The sequence below is a fragment of the Chelonia mydas genome, chromosome 1 (genome assembly GCF_015237465.2).
Source record: "Chelonia mydas isolate rCheMyd1 chromosome 1, rCheMyd1.pri.v2, whole genome shotgun sequence".
Lineage (NCBI taxonomy): Eukaryota > Metazoa > Chordata > Testudines > Cheloniidae > Chelonia > Chelonia mydas.
Genome location: NC_057849.1, coordinates 144,825,951 through 144,849,618, shown reverse-complemented (window position 1 = coordinate 144,849,618; position 23,668 = coordinate 144,825,951). Strand labels below are relative to the sequence as shown.

The following is a 23,668-nucleotide window of genomic DNA, read 5'->3' as shown; positions in this document are numbered from 1 at the left end:
CAATGCATAGCTTAACACTAGCAGTACCCAAAAAGCACTAGCCCTGCCTGAATAGGATTGTTGATTGCCATCTTTTTATACTGGGACCTGGGCATCACATAGACAAGTCAATGAAAACCTCTGCTCATAGTGCAGCTGCTAGTTAACGAGACTTTCAGATGCATAAGGAATGGAATGGTGAATATTGACCAACATTCATGGGTGGTGCAACACCTTTGAGTATTTGGCTCATTACTTTTCCTGGCTCATTTGGAGCCTCTCTTCTACAGGCTCCTCTTTTAAAACCTTTTTTTTTAGGTTGGGCCAAATACTAGTTGGCACCTCCTCCAAAATTAGTGTTCTCCTTTAGTTGTGTGCCTCTCGATGTGTTACATTTGCTAATGCCTCATCTCAACATTTTATATTGCCCTTGTTAGACTCCTGAAATGATGATTTAATAAAGGAAGGTGATATGACTCATCAAGGGACAATTTGAATTATTATCTGTAGATAATTCATTAGGCACACATTTCTGTGAGATCCTTAAATCAGCACGGCTTCTTAATCAGATACTTAAAAATGTTGCCTATAATAACCAGAGATTTGACCCATAAATCAACAGACAGGCCAGCAGGGCCAAGTCATGTTTCACATTTTGCATTATGAGAATGACACACTTAATTATCACCAAGGTCACACAAAAGGGGGAAAAAACCCTCTAATGCAAAGTTGTTTTCTGAGGTGGCAGCACTATCAGCACGCTTCAGAAAATACAGAATCACGCACAACAGAAGATGAAAATACTGGTCAGTGGCACCAGTTCAATATTACTTCGTTGATGGGTCAGGTTATACAAGTGTAACAATACCTCAGGTCTCTGTCAGAGGGAGGTAATCTGCCCAGGATGGGGCTTTACACTTTTTTTTGAGGCTTTTATTATTATGGGGGTTTAACTTTACAACCTCTAACAGACAAGAAAATAAGAATGGATTGTTTGGGTATACAGTTTAACTAGAGAAATACAAGCATATACTCACTTTCCCAAAGAAGCCCATGTACCTCAGTCCTAAGATGACCAGATAGCAACTGTGGAAAAAACAGGATGGGGGTGGGGGGTAATAGGCACCTGTATAAGAAAGTCCCAAAAAACAGGACATCTGGTCACCCTACTCAGTCCTGACCTAATCACACTGTGCTAGTCCAGTCCTGGACCTGTTTTTAAACTCCACTGTCCATCAGGTGGAATTTTGTCAGGCTGGTCTTGTAATGAGGACCAACAGGTGACTAAGATCAGGGCAACAAAACTCATTTTCACTTCTAACCACAAGCAAAATTTGAAGAGCACAGAGATGAAATCTTAGTGCATTAGACCACTGTATTACCATCACCACTTATTTTCAATATGTGGTATAGATTGAGGAAGTATATGGATTTAAGAATCCCAGGGTCCAAATCTTCAAATATGGATGTCTAAAGCTAGGTTCCTAGATCCCTATTTAGGGATCTAAATAAGTGGCCTGATTTTTGGGAGTGCTGAGCCCCCAGCAACATCCATTGATCTCAAGACGAGCCCCTGAGTGTTCAGAACTTTTGAAAAATCAGGCCAGTTCCTTAGGCGCCTACATATGGATTTTGGAACCTAGATTCAGACACCCATAGTTGAAGATTTGGGCCCTGGGATTCTTAAATCCATACACTTCCTAATCCTACATCATACAGAGAAAATACGAGGTGGAAGGTAGCACAGTGGGCCTAGGTTCTGATGGGTAGCAACAGCCCCTTAATAGTTCAGTTCATTAGCAATGCTACCCAGCTCAGAATTTATTTTCTAAAAGGGGCCCTGGTCTGAACCTGGAACAAAAATATTGATTAATCTGCCAAATGTATTGGAGTAAGTCAACTGCGCAGAAATTACAATTCAGGATTGTTAGCACCCATCAGTGGTTTGGCCTCTCCTCCTCCTGTGTGGGCGAGATTCTTAGCTGCAGGCCCCTGGAGTCTGTCCACACTGCTGTTCCAATCTCCTTTCCTGGCAATCTGCCGATGAGTGAAATCCCATTGTGGGAGAGAGGGTGGCTTATGTGCAGCTGTGGAGGTGGAGTGAGCTACTGCTTATAGGCGTGGATATCTGCTGCCTAGGGACGGGAGGAATCTCTGGATAGTGACCCTTCTGCTTCCAGCCCAGCCTAAATCCCACAGACACCCTGTGGAGAGTACACCGGACTGGCATTCTCCTCCTCCCCCGGCCCCAGGGGGATCTGCAGATTTATGTTCCGTCATATGCAGACGTTTAGAGGAGCATTTCAGGTACCTGAGGCAGGGAGAGTCTGTTCCTTTATGTTTCATGCAACACAGAGCATGCTTTTGTCTCTCCACAAGTCATTAATAACACAGATGATTATTAGTAATGCATTGAACTTGGCCTAAACATGTTGCTTGCTTTCAGGCAGTGAACAAAGCTAGAGCTTCTGTTATGTTTTTATCTGTGGAAAAAACAGCTCAAAAAGTTAGAATGGATAAAGCCCATCTCTGCTCATTATCACCCTAACTCCAGACACACCCCAACTGTTGGGGTCTAGTGGAAGTAGTAGTTTAAAGGCACTTCTGAAAGCTAGTCCAAGGCATGCAGCAAGAAACTACAAACAGTCTGTGAGAGAAAGGAAAAAAGAGAGACTATACATTAATTTTCATCCATCTCTGGTGCAAAGCAGGACCTGGCTGCTGTTTGGATTTGAGCCTGGTGTGGTAATTTGACTTAATGATACTGATTCAGCATTGACTTCTTTGCCTCCTTTTTCAAAACTCTCTGCCACAAAGGGTTTGAAGATAGGAAAGATTTATTCCAGCAGGGTCCAGCAGAAATCATGTCTGTCTTGATATCATTGAACATGATGTATTTGTTTAGTGAGCATATTCTTAGTCAGAATGTAACAATCTCCGTAGTAGATAGAATTCAGATTGTGGTGTTAGATGTTGGAGTGAAGATGCTTTATACTTTTCTAGATATGGGCTTGAGCCTTTGGAGAGAAATAAAAGGTGTAAAGTGTCTCACTTATCTCTGTGGCAGGAGTGTCCACTTCAGAGACAGGCATCTCCCAGCGAAGGCCTAAGATTAGGCACAATGCTATAAGGTGGAAGTGCCAAAAGATTAATTTCTTAAGACTGAAGCTAAAGTAGCTACTTTTTTACTTGGCAAAGGTGGACAGCACTCAAAAAGACACTATCATTTATATTTGTTATGATAACAGCATTTGCCTCAGTTTCCTGACAATGCACCTGCATCAGGTGAACTTGAAACAGGAAAAATCTCTTTCCTGGAAGAGTTCTGACCTGGTTAAAATAGCTATTTCTACATGTGTTTGCATGATAGAGAGAGGTTTTAAGAACACTTGGGTTTCTGTTGTTGTTGCAACTTATACTTTTTTTTTCTTCTTAGTCTCATCATGTGACACAATGGAGCATAGCACTTTACATCTTCAAGGTGAGTTGTTCAAACATTAGCTAACTAAGCTTTCCAAAACCTCAAGTATTGTTAACACGGCTTTACAGTGCAATTGAAAGCACCAGTTAAAGGTACTTGTAGAACTAATTACGTGGGGAGATATGGAGATGTGCTACCCCAAGAGCAGGGAGAGGTGGGCAAGGAATTAGGCATCAGAAAGCCGCAGTTCTTTGCTACTTCACACTTGCTCCAGAGTGGTAGCAATCAGCTACTGATCTTCCTTGCCAGTAGTGCTAGCAAGCTGGATCAGGTCCTAGAAGGCACATTATTGCCTGTTCTCCCACCAGTCTCTGCTCTGGTCATGGAGAGAAACGTGCCCAGACCCAAGGTTTTGCATCATCTTGTGTCCCTGTACAGGAATTCAGCCCAGTTGAGCTGGCCCTAATTGACCACAGAGGGACAGAGTGCCAGAACTCGAGTCTCCCCAGCTCCTTCTGCTGCACACAAACCTTTGAGAAACGTGAGTTATTTCTGAGAACTGTCTTTTGCTATGTAATTATTATGTATTATCACTAATAATACAATATTCTGACATTCCTTTTCTTTTTATTGGTGTCATTCGTGTATGTATAAAAGGGACTATCAGAGATAGCGGCCAGGTGAGGTTATAGCATGTCAGGGCTGTTTTTACTTTATAAAGATATTTCTCTTTTTTTTTTTTTTTTTTTTTAAAGTATCATGTTCAGATCTGCCTTATTCTCAGTGAAACACTACATCTGGTTACTAATCAAACTCCAGCAGTATTGCCAACTTCAAATATTCAAAGATCATAAAGTCAAGCCCCAAGAAATCATGAGATTGTCTTAAAAATCATGAATTTAAAAAAAAATTGGGGGGGAGGGGGAAGGTCATTTGTCTTCTGGTTGCAGAGTCTTTAGGGAACAGTACGGTCACGTAACTCTGCTTTTTACTTTGCAAGCATGAGGGCTAGGAATTTATTTATTTTAATGAAAACTGAGGTTCTCACATACTCACTCGTCTCCAGTATTCATTCTCTCTCATTGCATCTCTTACCTTCTCCCCAATGTCATGTCTTTTAGAACATGACCATACCACCTGTGCCCGACTGTCTGGTGCCCTTGCAGCATTCATTAGTTCTCTTAATCTTAAGAAGTGTCCTCTTTTGTGAGTCTAATAGCCTATATAGAGGGTCTGAGCTTGCAATATGTAGAGGTTCTCCTGAGAGTTGCTCAGCACCCTCAAGTTCTAGTGAAGTAATTGGGAGTTGAGGGTTCTCAGCCCCTGGCAGTAGGCACTCAGGCCCAGATCTTCAAAGGCACCTAATGCTCTTTATTTAGGCACCTCAATACCTTTTGAAGACCTGAGGCTCAGCCTCTTGAAGACCAAGTCCCGAAGTATGTTAGTTTCAAACTTCAGTGCTTTATAGTTCTTATCTGACACATGGTATTATGTTTCTTCTTGTCATTTCCCCATCTGTTTTATGTCTAGGTGTAAGATTTTTAAGTTCCTCACTGAATGTTGGGGCTGCTAAGTGTGATTTAGATTTTATTAATTTCTTTATTTTACCACCATTGGATTCCCGTGGATATGAGAGAATTATACTAGCACTGAATTGTCATAATTTTCTATGGTGTGCTTTGTCTTTTGATTTCAGATTCTGACTTGGTTTGGTTCTGTAGAGTAAGAAATTATTTTATCCTCTTAAAAAAAAAAAAAAAAAAAAAAAAAAAAAAACCAACCCCACGCCCACACCCCCAAGCTCTTCCAGTCTAATTTTTCATGCAATTTTTTAACTGGGAATTTTTTTATATCCAAATTTTTGTTTCATGTATAAGTTTTTGTTTTTTTTTTTTTATTTTTAATTTGGGCCTCTCTCGATTTGTTGAGTGTCTGATCACTAGATTATTTTGCTTTTAAGTATCAAGATGTTAGCAGATGATTTAAAAAATGGGTATACAGTTAAGTCAAGTTATTTAAGTTTAAGATGGACAGCAATCACACTGTCGTAATCAGACTTAATGACAGTATGGTACTAGGTTTGAGACATATTTTAAGAAGAGTGATTGTATAGCAAAATATTATATGTTGCAATAATGTTTTTGGCTGGTGAGTGGATGTATATTCTGACTATGATCCACTTTCTTTAATTCCTATCTCTGTATCTTTCCTGGCACACAGTAAAGTTCTTCCTGCCACCATGTATTAGCATGAGTTAAGTGCTAGTTGAGTGCCAGTTAGAAGAGCATTATTTTTGGAAATAAAACACTTCCAGAAATCTACATGCACATCTAATACATAAGGATCTCATGTTTGTCTTTTTGTTGTTTGTATATGAATTTTGAAGTTGCTTTGTCTTGGAATAAAACTATGATGGTGCAATAAGAATTAACAATAGCTGCAATAGACTGTGGAGCAGAATTTGACCTTTGTTTCTACTTCATTATAAATGGGTTTTGAGAGGAACTTTAAAGTCTGGATCTAAATCCATATTCATATGTTATGGCTTGAACCCACCTTTACTATAAAATAAAGTTTTATTCTACATAGGTTAAGCTTAAGCATGGTCCACAGTGAATTATGGGCAAAATTTTCAAGAGTCCCTAAAAATGATTTAGGCACCTAGGTCCCATTATCTTTCAATGGGACATAGGTGACTCAGTCAAAGGAGCTTTTGAAACTGGTTACTCTATACTTTTGCAGTTAGATTTTCAAAAGGATTGGCCTATTTCTGTCCCCACTGAAATACACAGGCGTTTGCATCCGCAACAGAATTGTTAATCTACTTCCAGTTTCATGTCCACATTTTTCCCTGTGCAACCCTACATATAACAAAGGATGAAATGTGATTGGTTTCAGATCTTTCTTTCTGTTGGTGATGCTTATGAATTAGAAAGAATCCAGCTTGATTCAGATCCCAGGTGGAGCTTGAGAAGACATACAGCAAGGGACAGGCATGGGGGGGGGGGGGGTCAAGTGTCCCCCTCTATTGGCCTGCCGGGAGGAGGGAGAGGGGCTCTATCCTCCCTCTGTGTCTCCCCCCCAACCCCCCCGGCACACTTGGCCCATCCCTGGCAAAGAGCAGAGGGAGCAGTACCAGCTTCTCACTTTGGCCACTGTGGGTCACTGCTCTATGCAACGCAACAGGTGCCTGCGAGAGCCCAACTCAAGCAGCCGCAGTAGTGATCCCCCCCGACCTAGCTGCCAGGGACAGGGGCCGAGCAAGCCAGAGCCCCCTCTCCCCTCCGCCCAGCCAGGCTCTCTTGGACAGTTGAGCTGCCTGAGAAGCCGCTCCCTCCCACTCCTCACCCCCTCCACCCCCTGGCTTGGTTGCCAGAACATGCCAGGGGGCAGGCACAGTGTGAGAAAGACAGGGTCCCCTCATCCCCCTCTCCTTCCCCCTCCCCCCCCCGCCATCCTGCATGTAATGTGGGGCGGGGAGAGTACGGGGGCGCCGGGCCGGGCACAGGACCGGGAGGGGAAACACTGGGCAGAGGAGACACATGGGGCAGTCCCGTGTCCTTCCCTTTAGATTGTGTCCCCCCAGTATGGGAAGGCACGTCTGTCTGCCATGCTGTACATTAAGACAAGCCCTGAGATACCTATTAAGAGCTCCCATCATGAATGTGTCTAAGCAACAATCATTTAGGCCTAGTTTCAACAAGATACTTAAACATATGCCTAAATTTTTAAGCCTGTCAAGGTGAGTGAGGTAATATCTTTTATTGGACCAACTTCTGTTGGTGAGAGAGACAAGCTTTTGAGCTGCACAGAGCTCTTCTTCACTCACTTTGTCTCTCTTAATAGTCTGGGACTGACATGGCTACAAAAACACTGCATATAACTTTAAGCCTGTGAGTCATCCCACTGAGGTCATAATCAGTCAGTTCCCCATCAACCACTTGAAAGTTTTCCTTGTTTACATTGTCTTTCATTTCTTCTCAGAAGCAAGAGTGCTATAAATCCATGAGAGAAGCTATTCTCTGGTCCAACTAGGGAAGCCAATCCATTGATTGACTGAAAGACTCCCACTGGCTTCAGTGAGAGGTGGATCAGACCTTACAGAAAGAAAGTACTGGGGAATTAGAAAGAGAGAGAGACTTCTTGTGAGACTGCCAGCCCAGTTTCGTGTGCAATGAAGTTCAAATATAAGCTTCAGACTGTTTTGGTGCTTATCTGCACTGACCCATTTGTTCTTCACACCTCCCTATCAAATCAGGTCCATTTAGGGGAAAGCTGTCAGTAACTCTTCCAGCTCTTGTTCTGTGCTGTCTCCTTTCTGTACCAATGAACCTCCTGGGCTCATTTGTGTGGTGAGACAACCCATAGAAATCTAGGGCCAAATCAGTATAAATGGGCATAGCTGCACTGAGGTCATCAGAGGCATGCTAGTTTACACCAGCTGCAGATATGGCCCATTGTTTTCAGCATGGTACCTCCCCCAAAGAGACTGTATGCACAAGTGCATGAACATCTGACAATATGCACCTTCCCCCACATGTATCTGGAACTTTCACCCCCATCCCCCAGAGCGCCACACACATACACTGATAAGTTAGCGATGCAACCTCCCACCCTGTCCTCTTCCACACACATGGGCTGGCTCTTCTCTACTCAGTCCCCATCTCCAGAGAGGCTGAGTCCTTCCTTTCCTCTCCACACAAAAACAGACTTTATTTTCCAGGTGGTGGTGGGGAGATATCAAGGGCATTAGACTCCACTCCTCACTTTAAAGGTAATTCAGGGAGCATTGTTGGTAAGGGACACTCTTGGGTGAGAGCAGCCAATTGTCACAGTATTCTCCTACTGCCTCCCCACATCCAAACCCCAACTTTTGGCTCCCCTGTGTGTTTGACTCTAGCCTGAACACCTGGCCATGGAGAGAGGTTCACTCAAATCTGAATCCCCACCTTCTTGCAAGATTTCATGGGAGACTGAGCTTCAAATTTAAAACCGTTCTCCCATATAAAATAAACTAAATCTACAAATGTAAACCTGTGGATTAAGTCAAACCATATCAAACAGCATATTTTAATGCCTTCAGCACTGTTTTAATCTGACTGGGATTATACTCTGAGGTTTCCTTCAAGGGACCAAATTTTACCTAATATACACTTCCATCCATAGATGGACACACCCACAGAAAAAAATTTCAAGGTGCTCACCCATAGATTGTGGCCCCACCCACACTGCACCCCATGGTGCTCCCCATGCTGCGCCTCTTCCCCCACAGCCCCTGCCACTCACTCCTCTCTGCCCCCTCCCCTGTCACTTGTCTTTAAGGCAGGAAGGGACAGAGAGGAGCGAGCAGCAGGCAGGTCGCACTCGGGGGAGGGGGCAGAGAAGAGTGAGCAGCAGGCAGGTGGGGGGAGGCTTCAGGGGAAGAGGCAGAGAGGGGGTGGGAAGAGACGGAGACGGGGCCTCTGGGCAGAACAGTGGTGAGCACCCAGCGTCAAAAACAAAAGACAGCACCTGTGTTTCCACCCCACCCCATTGGAAATCCATGGAAGTGGATCTGGGTTTAAATCAGCATTTGATCCAGAATAGGAAGACTCCAGCTAGTGCATGCTTTATCCCTAAACTGTGTTATTTAAATAAACTAAAAATAATACTTACAGCCAAAACTGGTCTACTCCAACTGGTTAACGCCACTAGGCCATTTTTCTGAATTCTCCATACAGTTAGGGTCACTCCCTTTCAAGGGTTTTAGCATTTTATCTAACTCCCTAAGGTAAGTCTTCTCAAACGTCAAGATTTTTCCAGGCAGTCTAATGGTTCTTCTCCCCTCACAGAACCTGCTCTGGCACCCTTTATGTCCTCTCAGGTATTTCACCCCTTCTAGGGTGGAAAAAGCTGAATAGTCTCTGGATGGCAATAGCCCAGACTTCAGGAAAGCCAGCATTCATGGCTCTGAACACAGTAATAGTGCCCTCCCCAGTCCTGTCTGACTTATGGAAATAAGAATATAGAAAGCAGCTCTGAGAATATCTTTCTTCAACCACATGGAACGGGGCAGGAGGTCAGAAGACATGTAAGTTGTAGTTTGGTTAAGGGCACACTTCCGGGCATTCCTAGGCAGCAAGAGTGCAACCCCTGCCTGCTTTCTCCTTTTCCAGCTCTCACGACTCATGCTCTGCTGCAGGACAATTTCTTTTGCCTTCTGGATACGCTGGATACTGGGCAGGAGGAAATTCCTCTACTCCAGGTGCTTTCACTTCACTGCTAATAAGGATTTCTTCTGATCTTCCTGCTGACCTTTTATTAACCCTTCAGAGGTGGTTTCTTCATTAGCACAGGATTGGGACCCAGAAACTGTGGAGTTCTAATGCTTGCTGTGCTACTGGAGCCCTCTCTGTCACTGGGTGAGTCACTTAACCTCTGTGTCCATCAATTTCCCATGGAAACTGGAGTAACTATTTACCAACCTCCTGGGAGTGTTGTGAGGATTGACACTGGAAAGAATTCAGCCTCTTTAATGGGGAACTCTTTAATAACAGCTACATTTAATTATTTTTTAATTGTAAGGGTTTTTCTGCTTTCCTGTTGATGGGAATTTCAATGGGCTTTTAAGCAGCAGAGGAATAGTAGGTCTGAGAGGGGAAAAAAAAGCAAGCATATTCAGGCCTACCAATCCTTCTCCTCTCCTCTCCCCCCTTTCTTCTCTCTCTGTAAATGCCTGCTTGCTTCTTCGGTTTCACTGCAGCTGTTACTGGACCCGAGGAATAACATGCAGAGAGTGATATCATCATACTAAGTGCCTGGGTCTGGGAATCACCTGTAACCCACTGGTCAGTGTGGGTTATGCATCCCTAGTTTTATTTTTCTAAATCTAGAGGGATGGGAGTCTATTATTGCCACCGCTTAAGTGATGGCTGACAGAAGGGACTGCACCAGGGGCATCCAGAGCTGAAACTGTAACCCACACACCTCCTGGGCGTGGTGTTCTGCCCGAGAGCGAGAGTGAGAGAGAGAGAGAGGAGTCTGCTCTACAGCCTTAACTAACAGGGTATGGCTTGGCTTTTAGCTCATGCAGTGGAGGCTCTAGAGGTCCCAGATTCGATCCTGCCCAACAACCAGGGTCTGTCGGTGTTACAAAAGCACTGAATCTCTACAGATAAAGAGCCAAGCTTTGTAGCTGGGTCTGTAACAGACTCCTATTCTCTGTGGATCAGGCACATGTAACACACAGACCAGGGGGTTACACACTGATGTTCAACAAAACAATGGAACTAGACACAGGGTCCTGCCAAATGCACAAAGCCTAGAAATTGAAAATTAGAATTGTTTTTCTTCGGTCTCTTTCAGTTACAAGGTGCACTAACAACAGTGTGCACAAAGTCTTCAGGTGGAAACAGGGATGTGTACAAGGGCGAGCTAGCAGGGGCATGCCCAACCCCCAAATCTCCGTACCTCCTGACAGCCCGGGGAGGGAAACTTCGCCCCCCCACACGCTTATAGCTGCTGCTTCTCTTTCCTTGCTGCTGGAGTTCCACCTGTTGGCCTCTGCCTGCGCCCCCTGACCAGTGAGCGCTCTGCAAAGCAGGCAGCAGCCACTAGGACTCCAGTAGCAGGGAAGGAGAAGCAGCAGTGGTAGGGGTGGTGGAGAAGCTCGGCCAGCCTCCCTGCTGCTTCCTCCCCCCCTGGACTGCAGGGACACCGAGATTGCCACTGTCTCCTCGCTGCTGGGTGTTCCTGCCAGAGGCATTCGGAGAAATCGGGGGGAGAGGGGTCTCACTCACCTTTCATTTCTGTGTGTTGAATGTGCCCTTCCAAAAGGGCTCAAGTTTAAATTCCTGCACATGCCACTGGGTGGAGATGAAATAAGTTGGGGGTGTCCCTTTAATACTTACAAACTTTGCCTTTAAAGTGTTTTATAAGAACTAGGAAATCCTAAGTAGTCGTATTTATTTACACAGAGCCCAAGTGTGCTAGCTACTTCAGAGACAGATTAAAAATGGTACCCTGCCCCAGAGTTTACAATGCAACACCTCAACCCTGCAATTGGATTCATGTGACTGGACCTTTACATTTGTGCAGAAACCCACTGAGGTTATTCATGTGTGTAAATTTACTCAAACACATAATTCTTTGCAGGGCTGGGGCCATAGAATATTTAAGGATGAAACAGGCTGAGAGTTGGGGGAAGGGGGGGATAAAGGATATACAGTAACAAATCATGCTTGCCATGTCTGACTGTATGTTTCCTAAAGGTTTTGGATTTTTTTTTTCCTGTGGGCCAGATTGCATTATCCTTATTTATGCTGCGTAGTACCTTCTTCCTCAATTATGGATTTCAGCAGGACTACTTGTGGAGGAAGGTATTGTACTATGCAACATAAGGGTCCTACATCCTTTACTAGGTTTCAGAGTAGCAGCCGTGTTAGTCTGTATCCGTAAAAAGAAAAGGAGTACTTGTGGCACCTTAGAGACTAACCAATTTATTTGAGCATAAGCGTTCGTGAGCTACAGCTCGCTTCATTGGATGCATACAGTGGAAAATATAGTGGGGAGATTTTATATACACAGAGAACATGAAACAATGGGTGTTACCATACAAACTGTAACAAGAGTGATCAGGAAAGGTGAGCTATTACCAGCAGGAGAGCGGGGGAGGGGGGAACCTTTTGTAGTGATAATCAAGGTGGGCCATTTCCAGCAGTTGACAAGAATGTCTGAAGAACAGTGGGGGGCGGAGAGGGGGAATAAACATGGGGAAATAGTTTTACTTTGTGTAATGACCCATCCACTCCCAGTCTTTATTCAAGCCTAAGTTAATTGTATCCAGTTTGCAAATTAATTCCAATTCAGCAGTCTCTCGTTGGAGTCTGTTTTTGAAGTTTCTTTGTTGAAGAATTGCCACTTTTAGGTCTGTAATCGAGTGACCAAAGAGATTGAAGTGTTCTCCGACTGGTTTTTGAATGGTATAATTCTTGACTTCTGATTTGTGTCCACTTATTCTTTTATGAGAGACTGTCCAGTTTGGCCAGTGTACATGGCAGAGGGGCATTGCTGGGACAGGATGGCATATATCACATTGGTAGATGCGCAGGTGAACGAGCCTCTAATAGTGTGGCTGATGTGATTAGGCCTTATGATGGTGTCCCCTGAATAGATAGGTGGACACAGTTGGCAACGGGCTTTGTTGCAAGGATAGGTTCCTGGGTTAGTGGTTCTGTTGTGTGGTGTGTGGTTGCTGGTGAGTATTTGCTTCAGGTTGAGGGGCTGTCTGTAAGCAAGGACTCGCCTGTCTCCCAAGATCTTTGGGAGTGATGGGTCATCCTTCAGGATAGGTTGTAGATTCTTGATGATGCGTTGGAGAGGTTTTAGTTGGGGGCTGAAGGTGATGGCTAGTGGCGTTCTGTTATTTTCTTTATTGGGCCTGTCCTGTAGTAGGTAACTTCTGGGTTCTGGCTCGTTCACCTGTGCATCTACCAATGTGATATATGCCATCCTGTGCCAGCAATGCCCCTCTGCCATGTACATTGGCCAAACTGGACAGTCTCTACATAAAAGAATAAATGGACACAAATCAGAAGTCAAGAATTATACCATTCAAAAACAGTTGGAGAACACTTCAATCTCTTTGGTCACTTGATTACCGACCTAAAAGTGGCAATTCTTCAACAAAAAAAACTTCAGAAACAGACTCCAACAAGAGACTGCTGAATTGGAATTAATTTGCAAACTGGATACAATTAACTTAGGCTTGAATAAAGACTGGGAGTGGATGTGTCAATACACAAAGTAAAACTATTTCCCCTTGTTTATTTCCCCTCCTACTGTTCTTGTAAACTGCTGGAAATGGCCCACCTTGATTATCACTACAAAAAGTCGTCCGTCCGTCCCCCGCCACTGGTAATACCTCACCTTTCCTGATCACTCTTGTTAGTTTGTATGGTAACACCCATTGTTTCATGTTCTCTGTGTATATAAAATCTCCCCACTATATTTTCCACTGTATGCATCCAATGAAGTGAGCTGTAGCTCGTGAAAGCTTATGCGCTAATAAATTTTAGTCTCTAAGGTGCCACAAGTCCTCCTTTTCTTTCATTACTAGTTAACTACTGTATTTTTTTGTATTAGCTGATGATTCTGGATCCCTCTGCTAAAATCAGGAGGCTCCATTCGGGTAAAATATCATCTACAGTAAATATCAGAGAACAATAGAAACAAGAAGGCTTCCCTGAGAAGTAACTTAATGGACCACGGGCAGACTTCATTTTGAAAAGCACTTCAGTCCTCTGGTGGTAATTTTCAAGAGATGACTGGGACCAGCATTTGACCCTTTTCTATTATGCATGGTCTTCTAATTCACTGCAGCATCTCTGGGACTTACAGCACAAAGGCTTTTCTTTAGGTCTTGAAACAGAGCCCTGTTTCTCCTCTCTCTATATGAATTCATTGTCCGTGCTGTCGCCGATGAGATGTTGATTTCCAGACATGAGGCAGAAGTGGGCCATCCAGAGCAATGTCAGAACTGGAGTCTATATTTTTTTGTGGATTGTAAAAAGGCTGTAAACTTGCCAAATTCTGAAAAACAATTCCCAGGACAACAAAAGACCTCTTTCATTTCTTTTCCTGTAGAACTGAAGGAGACAGCTCTACCAGACCAAGGCTAGCTACACAAATTCTAGCCAACTGCTCTGGAGAATATTATTGAGTCAAGAAAGAACAAGGAGCACTAGTTACATACAAATACTAACCTCAACTTGTCAAGAGCTGCTGTTGACATAAGGTTGCCAACTTTCTAATCACACAAAACTGAACACCCGTGCCCTGCTCCCTGCCCCGCCCCTTCTCCAAGGCCCTGCCCCCACTTGCTCCACTCCCCCTCCCCCCATCACTCACTCTTTCCCACCCTCACTCATTTTCACCAGGCTGGGGCAGCGGATTGGGGCGGGAGGGGGTATAGGCTCTGGGGATGAGGGGGTTGGGGTGTGGGAGGGAATCTGGGCTGGGGGTGAGGGGATTGGGGTGCAGGATGGGGATCGAGGCTGGGCTAGAGGGTTGGGGTGCAGGGGAATATGAGGGGTCCAGCTGGGGGTATGACTGGGGATGAGCAGTTTGGGGTGCAGGATGAGACTCTGGGCTGGGCCAGGGGTGAGGGCTCCAACTGGGGATGAGGAGTTTGGGGTGTAGGAGGGGGCTCTGGACTGGACCAGGGAGTTGGGGTGTGGGGGGGGGAGTTTGGGGTCCTGGCAGCATGGCTCTGAGGAAGTGGCTGCCAAGTCCCTGAGGCCTCTAAGTGCATGGGTGGCCAGGCAGCTCTGCATGGTGCGTGCTGCCTTCATGCCTGCAAGCACCGCCCCCCACCCAGCTCCCATTGGTCATGGTTGGTGGCCAATGGGAGCTGCAGAGCCAGTACTCAGGGCGAGGGTAGTGCAAGGAGCTTCCCTAGCCACCCCAGCGCCTAGGGGCTGCAGGGACCTGGCGGCTGCTTCCGGGAGCCATGCAGAGCTAGGGCAGGCAGGGAGCCTGCCTTTGCCTTAGCCTGGGGCCCCCAGTGTGCCGCCGACCGAACTTTTAACGGCCCTCTCAGCAGTGCCGACTGGAACCACCAGGGTCCCTTTTTGACTGGGCATTACAGTAAAAAAGCAGATGCCTGGCAACCTTATCTTCACATTCAGCACAGCGGGAGACTTCTTTTGCCTGTTGTGTCCAGAGGAACTCTTGGAGCCTGATCCTAAAGGGTACTGAGTCCCACCTTAGAGGTACCTAAGTGCTCTTGACTCCCATGATCCTTTCCACAGGAGTTGAGGGACTTCAGAATTTATCAGGAATTGCTTGAAAGTTGCAGGGTCCGGCCTTTAGTTTATAGTCCAGCGTGGCTGAAGTAGAACTGCCAGGCCAAACAACACAAAGAGGACTAATAATTTTAATATTTTGAGATCAACTGTTGGATAATGCTTCTGACACCCAGCAGGGGCCTATAATGAGAGTTTTAAAATGGTTCCTTTACACAACATTGCCCAGCATTTACTGTACATTCTTGTACCAATGAAGAAAATCTAGTGTTTAGCTGTACTTGTATGACAACGAGCCGATAGCACTAAGCAGCAGAGAGAGCCTCAAGTGAAAGTGGAAAAGTACCTTCAAATATTATAAAATAACTGTTGATTTGCTTTAAATAACTCCAGGGGGAAAATCTTGGCCCCATTGAAGTCCATGGCAAAACTCTACTGATGGGGGAAATCCTAGGCCCCTCCCAACAGTTTGTAGAATACCCAGGAGCGAGATCCACCCTTGAGGCCCACATCTGCTACTTATGAGCTACACTGAGGCTTTTGGTTTATGAGATTGCTTCAGGTGAAAATGGTGTGGGGATGTTAAAAATAAAACACAAACAAGCCCTAACATTTCTGATTTCTGTGTTGTTGCACAACACTCAACTCCTTCCCAATATCTAATTGGAAAGCCCCCTCATTCTCTCCTCCAGCAGTGGGTACAACCTCCGGAAAGGCCAGGATTTGTTTTAAAAGCAAAACACACAAAAAGGTGCCCTTTTCTTGTAAAAGCATGTGGCCTTGTGTTGAAAATTCCTTGTGTAGGTCAAGGCCAATTAAAATCTCCCTCTCTTTCTTAGGGACAGTTTTCCTGATTTCTGAGAGGCTGAGCAATGTGTGGGCCCTGACATGGAGGTGGTTATTGCTGTGGTCCTTGTATACCCAGCTAACAAGAGAATAAAGAACATTCCAGCAGAACAGTTGTATCCACAACAAGACTTTTGGAAGGACAGTACAAAACTGCTGTACAATATGTACTCCCTTCTTTCTAGTTTAAATTTTTGGTACATTCAGACAGTTGTTGTAGTGACAGTTAAAAAATATTATTCTCCACTGCAGCTGTGCAGAAATGTTGCAGTAAATTGTGGGCATTGGTATTAAAATCCATTGTTTCCAGTAGTGCAGAAATAACTAAAAACAAGGGCAATGTTCAACTTTCAGCCCGGGAGAAGCAGAGGGCTATTGTAGCTTTGCCACTGATGTTGTTCTCCCTGATTCTGGGTTGCTCTAGGGTCTAGAGAGGCCCCCCAGCATAACTTAAACAGCTCTAGGGGCCTCTCAAAGTTACAGCAGCCTTCCTGGGACTGCCCTATGGGCTGCAGCATTGCATAGGATTTCTGCAGTGGTGTGGCCTTGCCCCTGACATGCCTCTACTTCCCCTAGCCCCACTCCCACCCAAAAATGCCCCAGGACTTGTGAGGAGGTCCTTAGAAAGCAGTCCATCTGGCTGTCATTTGTAGTGCCTGCCTCCAGGGAATTCTCCCTCAGCCAGAACTGAGGCTTTTATAGCCTCTTTACACTGCTCTAGCTCTTTCACCTAGCATGAAGAGGCTGTGGTAGGGGGTGGGGAGTTCATCCCAAAATTATGCTGCTTGCATCATCCTCATTAAGAGTATTAAAGTGAATGCCCATAAACTCACACTCACCCACAAATTCTGACCAACGGGATAAGTCTAACAATGAAAACCAGTGCACGAATAAATACATAAAATGTGTTTGTAATAGTTACTTTGCTTTTCTTCTTACCCTTATACTCAGCATCAAAAGTCCCCCCTAAAGACTATGTTTTGTAGAGGTCCATTTGTGGGTGCAGTTACACATAGTCCTGCACCCAGTTGGTGTGATTGCTCACACAAATTATGGTATTTGTCCCTGCAAATTACCATTTTGGCACTTAACTGGTTGTTTGCTTCTGTAAATACCTGATTTACATGTACAGTCATGGTAATTACATATACAAATGGAGACATGATTGTGCATAAAACTGAGCCTCCGTTTTTGGGCCTTAAAGAGCCATTGGGATCGCACATGGTGTCAAGGCTAATTCCCCACTCTCGCACTTTGCGAGCAGAAGGTGGGGGCCCGCCAGGATTCTAAAAATTAATACTGGCCACTCCAGGCTTGTATTAAACTCCCAAGGCTACAGCTTTTCTCTGACCTTGAACTGGTAGATACTACCACCACCCAAGTGCAGAACCTCTTTGAGAGCCCAGGAAGATGTACTTGGGAATTCCTTCCTGTGGGGTACCCTCAAGCCCTTTCACCCCCACTCTGGGGACGAGCTGAGAAAGGAAAAAAAGGAAATCAGCTGTTGCCACCAGCTAATTAAACAACAAAGGCACAAACCTCTTAAGACACAAAAATCCAATTCTGTTCTTTAAAAAGGTAAATTTTATTAAAAAAGAAAGAAAATACATCTGGGAACTCAGGCTGTTGCTAGATTTTAAAAGAGCAACTACAAGGATTAAGCATCAAGAATAGCTTTCTTGAGGTCCAGCTTAAAGGTTACAAGTAAAACAAAAGCACCTGGAGTTAGCACAGGGGAATCCACAAGCCATAACTAAATAAAAGGGATAAACATAATCACGTCTTCCTGGACATTTCCTGATTTGCTTACATATCTGGGGTTTTAAATGAGTAGTTTCTAGGTATGATACTGATGATTTTTTCATATCTGGCCCAAGCTTCTTACAGCATAGCTCTGTCCTGACCACCTCTTCCCAGGAGAAAACAACAGATAGACAAAAGGTCAGTCTTGTTTCAATATTAAAAAGTTCTAGTCTTCCCATTGGCTCTTTTGGCCAGGTGCCCACTCACTTCCTTTTACCTATGCATAGCAGCGCGACTTTTTACAAGTAGAGCAATTGGAGAACAGCTACGAAGAGGGATTTTATAACTACTTCTGGCTGGGTGTCCAGTGTCCATAAAAGGGAGCTACCTCCCTCCCTCTTCATTTATCACACATGGTATATTGAATGTAAAGCAATACAGATTACAGTCAATATTATTTGAAGTTCCTTCCTCCACATTCATAGATTCATAAAGGCCACAAGGAACCATTGTGACCTTCTAGTCTGAACTGCTGTACAACACAGGCTCTAGAACTTCCCCAAAATCATTCCTAGATCATGTCTTTTGGAAAAACATCCAATCTGGATTTAAAAAATGTGAGTTATGGACAACCCGCCATGACCCTTTGTAAATTGTACCATTACCTGGCAGTAGTTCAGATAAGTGAATAGTTGGTAGCATTGTACTATTTTCCTGTGAATTTGCTTTCTTAGTACTTTTGTGTTAGACTATAAAGAAATTGCTTTAGGACTTTCACTGCCACCCAGACAGTTTCATTTGTGTTAAGTACACCATGCTAGAGTCATTAATTCCCCAGGAAGGCCCTGATGTCACAAGGTGCTCAGGACCCCTCTCCTCCCATAGAAGTCCAGAGGTGCCCAGGACCTCACAGAATCAGGCCATATATATACACAAAGGTAACACGTTTCCTTATCTAACTCATCTTAATGTTGTAGCAGCACTCAAATGCCCAGGGAGTATGTTTTCTAAGAGGCTGTTTGGACCTTGTGATAGGAGTAAGCAAACTGGCTTGGCTAAAATTATAAGAACCACCTCATCCCTCAGGATTTTTTGATTGTTGAAAATGTCTATTAATTTTATTTTAATTTTTTTTCACACCTTTCACCAGCCTTGTCATGAGTTTTGCTCGACTTTAGCTAAAAAGGAGAAAACTTCATTGCAACAGCTCCTTCAAGGAGATGGAATTCTGCATGCTACATTGTGAAAATGCAACTGATACAGGGATGCTTTTCATTCTGCCCAGAGACTCATGTTGGAATACCTCCTTCATTAACATTAGTTAAGATTGGGGACAAAAAAGCCAGTGGTGCAATTTAAGCATCATTACAATAACGTGAGTTAAACCACTCCCCTCTTAATCAGGCCCCATCTCAGACCAGAAATACACTTTACCCCTCTTCTACACTACCCTGGTAGTTTTTTAATGTTAACTATTGCATTTCAGTTGGTTTACTTTGACACCTAGCCCATTTGTAGGCCTCAGAATTTGAGATGTGCTCTGGACAAGCATCCATAATTTAGGGAAAGTTCAGCTTCTCCAAACCTAGACAAATCTAACAGATTTCTGAGATTGGCCCAATGCTGTTTGGATGGTTGAATCCACTCAGCCTTTGGGTTTGTTCCTCAGAGTGGGTAAAATTCATCCATGAGCAAAGGACCAGCCGAAGGCCTGGTCATTGCATGAGTCCAGCTTCAGTCCTCGGAATAGGTTGCTCAAAACAGGACTTAAGCAGGATCAGGAATGCAGAGGATTTTGCTGGCCTCCTCAGTGAGCGGGAATTTCACTCCGTGTTCTCAGGATGTTCATTGCTCTCCCTGAAACACATGTTGTTTAGCACATCTTATTGCTTACAGCTATCACATTTGTTATTCCCACAGCCATTAACAGCATGGATATAGTCCACACAATAGAGATAATTTTCAGCATTAAAAAGCAGCTGTATAATTACTCTCAACTCTGTCTGTTCACTGAATGGGTTCCTTAACTGTGTACCTTACAAAGAGAATGACCAGAGGCAGGAATCAATAACTCATTACACAGCCTGGTTGGGATAAATGCACGCTGAATCCTGAAGCAAACAAATTCACAGGTAAGGAATTCACTTTTTCTTAATAGACACACACACTGGTACTGATACCTCTGCAATACAAACAGTGGGAATCAAGCTGAAAGAAGCAAATGTATGTAAAAGTAAGCACAGCTGTCACATCAGGTAGTGGCTAAGGAATAAAATTGTGTTTGAACTTATGCAGGGGTGCAAAGAGGCTTCCCACACCTTACAACACTGTAGCAGCTAGACACAATCCCACTTCTTGTACTCAGAGAGCACAAAGACTTTCCAGGCTAATACAGGCATTTCCTCCCCCAAACAACCCCGTCATGGTCCCACACATACTGACATTCATCAGAAGAGCTGGTAGCCAGGGTTTCTACTTCTGCACCTTGTAAAAGGATGTAGCAGGGACCACACTGGCCATGCTTCTCTAGGATCCTGAAAGCCACTATGCCTTGTTTAGATACAATACCCCTAAAAATGCCTGCTAGCTACAGTGCTCCTCCACGCAGCATACTGTAACCCAGGCTCTGCTTTAGAGGCAGGTTCTTGTCCCTGTTGCTATTATGCAGTAATGGAATCCTTCAGGTGCTCATCAGCTGCTTGAGCACTTCTCGATTAAGAGATCACTCTCTCCTTAGAGAGCCTGTCACCAGCTCGCTCAGCCGTTACATACCACAAATTCATTCTCCAGGACAGTGTTTTATAACTCTTAACTGATTCTTTCTCTCTGGGGGTTCTTGACTTAAAAGAAAGCTACCTGAAGTGGTTAATATCTCCTTGCCCTGCTTTCAGGAATTAAATAACATTTCTTACAAACCAAAACTGTTGTTTACAAAAGCATTTGGAAAAACTCCTCCTCCTGTTTACTGAGAGCAACTGAGGTTATGTTGACCCTGCTCAATCAAGAAGTCAGTACTGCCCTGGTCTGATCCACAGTCCTCTGAACAGACCATATGTACCCGCACACGGCACCCAGTACTCCTGCCACACAGTATAAATGAAATCCACTAGTACTGGAGGTAATACAAAGTTAATAAAGGCTGCAGGTATTTCCCGCAGCACCAGCAGCAACCTAAGGGAGCCTTGAGAAGAAGAGGCTCAGCAGCAGACATCACGAGAGGGCTGTATCTAAACTGTGTGAGTTACCTGTTGCTCACAACAGATGCCAGCAATGAGTGCTGGACTTGGTTTAGCTGCAAGTGAAACCGATATCCCTAGGCCTGAGATGAAACTTGGGAAAGTTGGAGACAAAGCTTTCTTGGGGGATATGGAATAAACTTCCAGAGGAGATTAACATAACCCAGAGTCTCACTGTCTTTAGGAAATGCTGCACAGCCTTCCTCTTTGACAAAGCCTCTCCATCATAGCAACAACGACAATCGCAACACTAACCCTCTAAATCAGAAAGCAAACAGAAAAACAGAACCCTTGACAAGCAGAGCTTTTATACCCCCAAAAAGGGAGACGAGCCAGATACTCCATATACCCCAGGAAGAACATCTCAATTGCTAATTGATTTTATGTAGAAGGGGCTCAGACATCATAGCAGTGGGGCAGCAGTATAAAAACCCTTAGAAGAGCAAACAGCAGTCAGCACTGTTTCAGAAACCTATCCAAAGTGGGCTGCTGGGAGCCATGAATAAGAGGCAAGAACAAGAAGGGTGGCCTAGGACACAGCAGAAGTCTGCTGGAGCACCACCATCAGATGGCAACAAGCAGGAAGAGAAATCACCTGTAGAGGAGTAGGGCTAGGATGGAACTCCAGGGGAGAGCAGCCACATGAAGGAGCCCTAAAGAATCATGTGTGGAGGACTCGCTACACAGGAGAAGGGAAAACAAAGTGAGCTGTGTCTATGCACGTTGTGGGAACTATGTGTGTGTTTGGGAAACTGCCATCCTGTCCATAGCTGAGGACAAAATGTCAGAGTCCTTTGAGGCCAGCATTGACAGAATCATAGAACTGGAAGGGATCTCGAGAGGTCATCTCGTCCAGTCCCCTGCACTTGTGGCAGGACTAATTATCTAGACCATTCCTGACAGGTGTTTCTCTAACCTACTCTTCAAAATCTCCCGTGATGGAGATTCCATGACCTCCCTAGGCAATTTATTCCAGTGCTTAACCACCCTGACAGGAAGTATTTCCTAATGTCCAACCTAAACCTCCCTTGCTGCAATTTAAGCCCATTGCTTCTTGTCCTATCCTCAGAATGGTCTATGTACCTCCATTACCTGCTAAGACCCTGATTCAGCAAAGCATTTAAGCAGATGGCTAAATCCATCCCTATTCAGCAACATACTTAAACACATACTTCATTTAAGCACATGGTTAGTGAAGTCCCACTGAAGTTAAAACGTGTCCCTCATTGCAACAGAGAGGGGCCTCCAGCTCAAAGTGCAGAAGATGATGACCGAGTATAGTATTTGATCACACAGCAAAAAGGAGCATTCTAAGGAAAAAGGTGAAGGAGCTAACAAAAGCAATTAAGTGGGCAACATGACAGGAGCTGAGTGACTGCTCGATAATATTCTCTGGAAAAAAACAATGTAAAGAGAACATTGGTAGCTTATTTTTAAATGAAACAAGCAACACTGAACCATTTGTTTTAGAAACATACATAAGTAGAATTTGGAACCAGCCAAAAGAAAAAATATAGACCACATTTGATGCCTCCTTCTCCTGGCAACATCCTTTAAAGTAATCACATTAATGATGTTTAAAGCTAATGAATCATATGCTTTCAGGAAAATCGGCAGCAGTAGCAGCAGCAACAGCATGGTAAGAAATGTCCTCCCCCCCATGATGACTGACATCAGTGGGGGGGGGGGGGCGGGTTAATTTAGAACGGCGAGGTTTGGTGTAGATTAAAAAAGAAACCATTTTAATCTGAAAAACAATCATGTGTCAAACACTTCCCATTTTCAAACAAGTCTGATTGCTCATTTCTTCAAGATTTATCATTTTCAAGGTTTTAGTACAGTCTGATTTATTCTGCATCAGAGTCAGTGATCCCTTCATCAGGGGGCGCTGGCAGAAAGCAGCCAAAGGGCTGCTTGATTTAAAATGCCGGTGGTTTCGATAACTTTTAACACAATTTCATTTGATGCCAACTTTATGACAGGGAGCACCTACGTGACCAAAGTAAATAGAAGAACTAGTGTCTCACTGATAGAGCTGCAAGGTATTTAAATGTCATCACCTGGCTGAAGTTCACACCTATCAGTCTGAATATTAAGCCTACTGATTACCTCTTTGCAGTGGAACAAATAGCATGCAGTTGAACTGGTACAGAGTACAGGGCCATCTCCTCCTTTAAGGGCCAGGGATGAGCCAGCCCTATTCCACGAAGAAGCAAAGCAGGCAAGTACTGGAAATCAGAGGATTGGTGTGACACCCTGAGAGACCACTATATTCACCACGGTCATGCAATTAGAATATGTCTTGCACAAAGTATGCCTTGTGAGGTATCATTTTAAAAGTCGTGATCTGCTAGACATTAATAGCTCATTGGATTGCATGTGCTATCGTCGTATGTGAAGTTATGAAGTTTGGCTAGGTAAGCGTTACTGAAACATTTTGTGAGGCTGGAAACACCCACAAGCCGCATTGCAGGTACAACAGTAAAAAGGCCAAACAATGTTGATGGCTTATTGAGGAAATGCACACAAGCACAAGGATTACCCCAGGAACTTGTACAATAGAAACCTCTCAGAGATAGCACTGCACAACGGGAACTGTTTGACCCAGGTCACAGCAAAAGAGCTTTCCAGCAAGTGGGAAGACGATATAAAAGGGGGAC

At 44.3% G+C, this 23,668-nt stretch overlaps 2 long non-coding RNA genes across 2 annotated transcripts in view; one reads left to right on the top strand and one right to left on the bottom strand.

The window, feature by feature from the left end:
- LOC122462137 overlaps positions 1-14,169 on the top strand; it is a 24,434-nt gene extending 10,265 nt beyond the window's left edge. Inside the window, exons 2-3 of the long non-coding RNA XR_006284512.1 lie at positions 3,839-3,941; positions 14,024-14,169. This is a non-coding gene — a long non-coding RNA (uncharacterized LOC122462137). The remainder of the gene's footprint in view (positions 1-3,838; positions 3,942-14,023) is intronic.
- Positions 13,446-23,668, bottom strand: LOC122462139. Its single transcript, XR_006284514.1, has 3 exons — positions 23,437-23,668; positions 21,925-21,929; positions 13,446-13,483 (listed from the first exon to the last, which is right to left on the bottom strand). It is a non-coding gene; the product is annotated as an uncharacterized LOC122462139 (long non-coding RNA).